Source organism: Microcaecilia unicolor, unplaced genomic scaffold (assembly GCF_901765095.1).
Source record: "Microcaecilia unicolor unplaced genomic scaffold, aMicUni1.1, whole genome shotgun sequence".
NCBI classification, from domain to species: domain Eukaryota; kingdom Metazoa; phylum Chordata; class Amphibia; order Gymnophiona; family Siphonopidae; genus Microcaecilia; species Microcaecilia unicolor.
In genome coordinates this window covers 148,056-155,618 of record NW_021963560.1, presented here as the reverse complement: position 1 = coordinate 155,618, position 7,563 = coordinate 148,056, and positions in this window count along the sequence as shown.

The following is a 7,563-nucleotide window of genomic DNA, read 5'->3' as shown; positions in this document are numbered from 1 at the left end:
ACAGAAAGCGTCTTAAAGACATGGCTTAAGCCCAATATATCTGCTGGAATTTTAACTCTTCTATTAAAATGAATTCCAGTCGCCAGTGGGCTCACAGTATTCCAACCACAATTCATACTCTATAACTGAGAGGTTGGATACAGAAATAAATTCGCCTCTTTTTAAAAGCTGCATTTTACGGTGGGTAAGCATGAGGAGGTTTGTGGCCTCCACGGCTCCCCTACAGCCCACTCCTAACCTCCTTTTAGTAGAGGCAACTCGCAGACATTGTAGATTAAACTATTTTTTACCCACCCTCCTCCTATTTGACCCCTAACTTTTCCAGACCTGGTTGAAAACGGTTGCTCTACAATTTCTGGGGAATTAGCCTATTTTATTGAAAGCTAATTTTACTGGACTATCCGACGAGGTTGAACGTCAAACTAGACTCTAAATCCAGCCCTATACAATGTCTGCGAGAATGCCTCTGCCCAATTCGGACATTACTATACAATTCAGACCTCATTCAGATCCACCGTACCTCTGGGTTCAATTTCCTCACAAGAGAAAAGACCTGCCAGAAATGTTGCCAAGAACCGACAGCACATGCCGTGGGAGAATAAGGTAGATCTCACTGATTAACACTCACCAAACATAAATCCTGCTCGCTTAAGAAGAACACCCCATTATGCTCCTAGTCCAGCCACACAGAACTTGCGACACCTCATGGAGGGGCAACTGCTCCAACTGCCAGAAAAATATTAAGCAATCTTTTCTAAATCTTTCAGAAGATAAATCAAGCATCCAGTTATCTCTTAAAAACTTCATTTTTCATGGCGCCGCATCACTTACCTTTCCATCATGTCGGAAAGCGAACCACAAGGTCCGTCTCCATCAGTAAGCCTAACGTATTTGGCTTCAAGAGCTAATGCAAAATTACTATCCCACGGGCACAGCCAGGATAAAGAGACGCGATTCCATATCCTCGCAACGTCACATTACTTACCGGCTCAAGCATACTGGAGAATACGGTGCACTTGCCTTACGAGTCGTCCCCGTCGGTGAATTAGATGGTCAAACCAGCAAGCTTCTCATCTCCCATGACTACACGTTTAAAGTAGGGAAAAACACACAATGAAATCAAAACTATCTAACACACTTGCCTGAAGTATGGAGGAAATACAATAAAACCGAAAACCACTTAAGCAAAACTCTAACCCCATCCCGTCACGGCAGTGCATCCGGTTCCAGGCAGCATAAATCATTACTTACAGGCATGGCTTTTCCAAAATCCTTTCGCTGGATTTGTAAGTTTTCTATCAATAAGAATTACATTCACATTCTTCAGGCCAAAATGTATACTCTGTAACGGAGAGGTAGGATACAGAAAGCATCTTAAAGACATGGCTTAAGCCCAATATATCTGCTGGAATTCTAACTCTTCTATTAAAATGAATTCCAGTCGGAGTGGCCTCACAGTCTACGGGACAAAATACATAGTCTTTAACAGACAGGTAGGATACAGAAAGCGTCTTAAAGACATGGCTAAAGCCCAATATTTCCGCTGGAATTCCAACTCTTCTATTAAAATGAATTCCAGTCGCAGTGGGCTCACAGTATTCCAAAAACAATTCATACTCTATAACTGAGAGGTTGGATACAGAAATAAAATTCCTCCTCTTTTGAAAAGCTGCATTTTACGGTGGGTAAGCATGAGGAGGTTTGTGGCCTCCACGGCTCCCCTACAGCCACTCCCTAACCTCCTTTTTAGTAGAGGCAACTCGCAGACATTGTAGATTAAACTATTTTTACCCACCCTCCTCCTATTTGACCCCTAACTTTTCCAGACCTGGTTGAAAACGGTTGCTCTACAATTTCTAGGAAATCAGCCTATTTATTGAAAGCTAATTTTACTGGAACTACATCCGACGAGGTTTAACGTCAAACTAGACTCTAAATCCCACCCTATACAATGTCTGCGAGAATGCCTCTGCCCAATTCGGACATTACTTATACAATTCAGCCTCATTCAGATCCACCGTAGCCTTGGGATTCAATTTCCTCACAAGAGAAAAGACCTGCCAGAAATGTTGCCAAGAACCGGACAGCACAATGCCGTGGGAGAATAAGGTAGATCTCGCCGATTAACACTCACCAAACATAAATCCTGCTCGCTTAAGAAGAACACCCCATTATGCTCCTAAGTCCAGCCACACAGAAACTGCGACAACCTCATGGAGGGGGCAACTGCTCCAACCAGAAAATATTAAGCAATCTTTTCTAAATCTTTCAGAAGATAAATCAAGCACCAATTATCTCTTAAAAACTTCCTTTTTCATGGCGCCGCATCACTTACCTTTCCATCATGTCGGAAAGCGAACCACAAGTCCGTCTCCATCAGTAAGCCTAACGTATTTTGGCTTCAAGAGCTAATGCAGAAATTACTCTCCCACGGGCACACCGGATAAGGAGACGCGTCCATATCCTCGCAACGTCACATATTACGGCTCAAGCATTGGAGGACACAGTCACTTGCTTACGAGTCTCCCGTCGGTGAATTAGATGGTCAACCAGCAAGCTTCTCATTCCCATGACTACACGTTTAAAGTAGGGAAAAAACACAATGAAACAAAACCTATCTAACAACACTTGCCTGAAGTATGGAGGAAATACAATAAAACGAAAACCACTTAAGCAAAACTCTAACCCCATCCCGTCACGGCAGTGCATCCGGTTCCAGGCAGCATAAAACATTACTTAAAGGCATGGTTATACCAAAATCCTTTTGCTGGATTTGTAAGTTTTCTATCAATAAGAATTACATTCATATTCTTCAGGCCAATATGTATACTCTGTAACAGACAGGTAGGATACAGAAAGCGTCTTAAAGACATGGCTTAAGCCCAAAATATCTGCTGGAATTTTAACTCTTCTCTTAAAATGAATTCCAGTCGCAGTGAGCTCACAGTATTCCAACCACAATTCATACTCTATAACTGAAAGGTTGGATACAGAAATAAAATTTTGCCTCTTTTGAAAAGCTGCATTTTACGGTGGGTAAGCATGAGAAAGTTTGTGGCCTCCACGGCTCCCCTACAGCCACTCCCTAACCTCCGTTTTCGTAGAGGCAACTCGCAGACATTGTAGATTAAACTATTTTTTACCCACCCTCCTCCTATTTGACCCCTAACTTTTCCAGACCTGGTTGAAAACGGTTGCTCTACAATTTCTGGGGAATTAGCCTATTTATTAAAAGCTAATATTACTGGAACTACATCCGACGAGGTTTAACGTCAAACTAGACTCTAAATCCAGCCCTATACAATGTCTGCGAGAATGCCTCTGCCCAATTCGGACATTACTTATACACTTCAGCCTCAATCAGATCCACCGTACCTTTGGGATCAATTTCCTCACAAGAGAGAAGACCTGCCAGAAATGTTGCCAAGAACCGGACAGCACAATGCCGTGGGAGAATAAGGTAGACCTCACTGATTAACACTCACCAAACATAAATCCTGCTCGCTTAAGAAGAACACCCCATTATGCTCCTAAGTCCAGCCACACAGAAACTGCGACAACCTCATGGAGGGGGCAACTGCTCCAACTCCAGAAAATATTAAGCAATCTTTTCTAAATCTTTCAGAAGATAAATCAAGCACCAATTATCTCTTAAAAACTTCCTTTTTCATGGCGCCGCATCACTTACCTTTCCATCATGTCGGAAAGCGGATCACAAGTCCATCTCCATCAGTAAGCCTAACGTATTTTGGCTTCAAGAGCTAATGCAGAATTACTCTCCCACGGGCACAACCAGGATAAGGAGACGCGATTCCATGCCCTCGCAACGTCACATTACTTACCGGCTCAAGCATACTGGAGGACACGATCCACTTGCTTTACACGTCGTCCCGTCGGTGAATTAGATGGTCAACCAGCAAGTTTCTCATCTCCCATGACTACACGCGTAACAGCCGTGTCAATTACACGTTTAAAGTAGGGAAAAACACACAATGAAATCAACACTTATCTAAGAACACTTGCCTGAGGGTATGGAGGAAATACAATAAAACCGAAAACCACTTAAGCAAAACTCTAACCCCATCCCGTCACGGCAGAGCATCCGGTTCCAGGCAGCATAAATCATTACTTACAGGCATGGCTTTTCCAAAATCCTTTTGCTGGATTTGTAAGTTTTCTATCAATAAGAATTACATTCACATTCTTCAGGCCAAAATGTATACTCTGTAACAGAGAGGTAGGATACAGAAAGCGTCTTAAAGACATGGCTTAGTCCCAATATTTCTGCTGGAATTCTAACTCTTCTATTAAAATGAATTCCAATCCAGAGGGCTCACAGTCTACCCGACAAAATTCATAGTCTGTAACAGAGAGGTCATGTATAGAAAGCGTCTTAAAGACATGGCTTAAGCCCAATATATCTGCTGGAATTTTAACTCTTCTATTAAAATGAATTCCAGTCGCAGTGGGCTCACAGTATTCCAAAAACAATTCATACTCTATAACTGAGAGGTTGGATACAGAAATAAAATTCCGCCTCTTTTTGAAAGCTGCATTTTACGGTGGGTAAGCATGAGGAGGTTTGTGGCCTCCACGGCTCCCCTACAGCCACTCCCTAACCTCCTTTTTAGTAGAGACAACTCGCAGACATTGTAGATTAAACTATTTTTTACCCACCCTCCTCCTATTTGACCCCTAACTTTTCCAGACCTGGTTGAAAACGGTTGCTCTACAATTTCTGGGGAATTAGCCTATTTATTGAAAGCTAATTTTACTGAAACTACAACCGAGGAGGTTTAACGTCAAACTAGACTCTAAATCCCGCCCTATACAATGTCTGCGAGAATGCCTCTGCCCAATTCAGACATTACTTATACAATTCAGCCTCATTCAGATCCACCGTACCTTTGGGATCAATTTCCTCACAAGAGAAAAGACCTGCCAGAAATGTTGCCAAGAACCGGACAGCACAATGCCGTGGGAGAATAGGTAGATCTCTCTGATTAACACTCACCAAACATAAATCCTGCTCGCTTAAGAAGAACACCCCATTATGCTCCTAAGTCCAGCCATACAGAAATTGCGACAATCTCATGGAGTGGGCAACTGCTCCAACTGCAGAAAATATTAAGCAATCTTTTCTAAATCTTTCAGAAGATAATCAAGCACCAGTTATCTCTTAAAAACTTCCTTTTTCATGGCGCCGCATCACTTACCTTTCCATCATGTCGGAAAGCGGATCACAAGTCCGTCTCCATCAGTAAGCCTAACGTATTTTGGCTTCAAGAGCTAATGCAGAATTACAGTATTTTTCGGACTTTAAGACACATTTTTTCCCCCTAAAGTTGGGAGGAAAATGGGGGGTGCGTCTTATAGTCCGAATATAGAAGTTTGCGGTGGAGCGGTAGGCAGGAGCAGGATCGCCGCTGCAGGAAGCCGGCGGCGCTAGGAGTGGGGTGATGCTGCGGGCCCTGGGCTGGAAGGAGGGGGTGTCCCGCCGACTCAGTGGGTGCTCAAGCACCCCCAATATCTCACCGACCGCCAGCCTAGTCCCTCCCTCCCAGACCCCCTCCCTCTGAATTTGAAGTCTTACCTCGTCGGGGCAGCGCGAGTGAAAAGCGTGCAGCCCTTCCCCTCTCTCTTGCTCTGCTCTGGTCCACAGCTGAGCAAGAGAGAAGGGAAGGGCTGCATGCTTTTAACTCATGCTGACCTGAGGAGGTAGGATGACTTAAAATTCAGAGAGAGGGAGCCTGGAACTCAGGGGGAGGGAGGGAGGGGGGGCTGGGAATTTGGAGAGAGGTAGGGGGGCCTGGAATGGAGGGGGCCTTGAACAGGGAGGGGGCCCTGGAACACAGGGAGGGAGGCCCCACTGGAATTCAGGGAGGGAGGGGGGCCCTGGAACTCAGGGAGGCAGGTCCCCCTGGAACTCAGGGAGGGAGGGGGCCCTGGAACTCAGGGAGGCAGGCCGCACTGGAACTCAGGGAGGGAGGGGGACCCTGGAACTCAGGGAGGCAGGTCCCCCTGGAACTCAGGGAGGGAGGGGGGCCCTGGAACTCAGGGAGGCAGGTCCCCCTGGAACTCAGGGAGGGAGGGGGCCCTGGAACTCAGGGAGGCAGGTCCCCCTGGAACTCAGGGAGGGGTCCCTGGAACTCAGGGAGGCAGGTCCCCCTGGAACTCAGGGAGGGGGGCCCTGGAACTCAGGGAGGCAGGTCCCCCTGGAACTCAGGGAGGGAGGGGGGCCCTGGAACTCAGGGAGGCAGGTCCCCCTGGAACTCAGGGAGGGAGGGAGGGGGGGCCCTGGAACTCAGGGAGGCAGGTCCCCCTGGAACTCAGGGAGGGAGGGGGTCCTGGAACTCAGGGAGGCAGGGAGGGGGCCCTAGATCTGATAGTTCTGTCATTACTGTATTTTGTTGCAGAAAGATAAAATAGCGTACCGTAGTATGCTGCTGAATCTACCGTAATTGTGGAAAGACGTCAAAGCAGAATAGGCTTTCATATAAAATCCCTTTTAAACTGGAGGTAGCGAAGTACGCCAAAGAACATGGTAACAGAGCAGCGACGAAACACTTTGGGCCAACTCCAAATGAAAAAATGATACGGGAATGGAGGAAACAGGAGGATCAGCTGCAAAAAACGGACAAAACGAAACAATGTTTTCGTGGGCATGCTGCAAAATGGCCACAGTTAGAAGTGGATGTGAAAGAGTGGATCACACGTCACAGGAACAATGGCTTTTTAGTATCTACAAAAATGATCATATATGAAGCCAAACGTCTTGCTACAGAGAAAGGCATTGAGGACTTCACTGCATCACCATCATGGTGCCACAGATTTATGAAGAGATGTGGTCTTGCTATGCGCACCAGAAGTAGGATTGCACATAAAATGCCTATAGAATATGAATCCATGATTGTGTCTTTTCACAAATTTGTATTGGATGCAAGAAAGAAAAATGGATTTGCAATAAGTCAGATTGGGAACATGGATGAAGTCCCGTTAACCTTTGATGTTCCATCAAACAAGATTGTTGATGTGAAAGGTGCCAAAACCATAACCGTGAAAACCTCAGGGCATGAGAAAACCCATTACGCGGTTGTGTTGTCCTGCTGTGCAGATTGCACCAAACTGCCACCAATGCTGATTTTCAAGAGAAAAACCATGCTAAGAGAGGCAATCCCAAGAGGAGTTATTGTTCATGTTCATGACAAAGGATGGATGGACGAAAACGGCATGAAGATATAGATAGAAAAAGTGTGGTCCAAACGTCCTGGAGGGCTTCTGAAAATACCTGCTCTATTAGTGCTTGACCAGTTTAGGGCACATATCACTGAAGCCACAAAAAAGAGATGTAAAGAAGAGAAAACCCATCTAGCCGTAATTCCTGGGGGGCTTACCAGCCAGTTGCAACCTTTGGACGTTTCCATCAACAAGCCATTTAAAGTTTTAATGAGAGAAGAGTGGAATAAATGGATGGCTGCTGGAAATCATGATCTGACACCAACTGGACGAATGAAGAGGCCCACTTTCACCCAAGTTTGTGAGTTGGTGAAAACCTCATAGCAG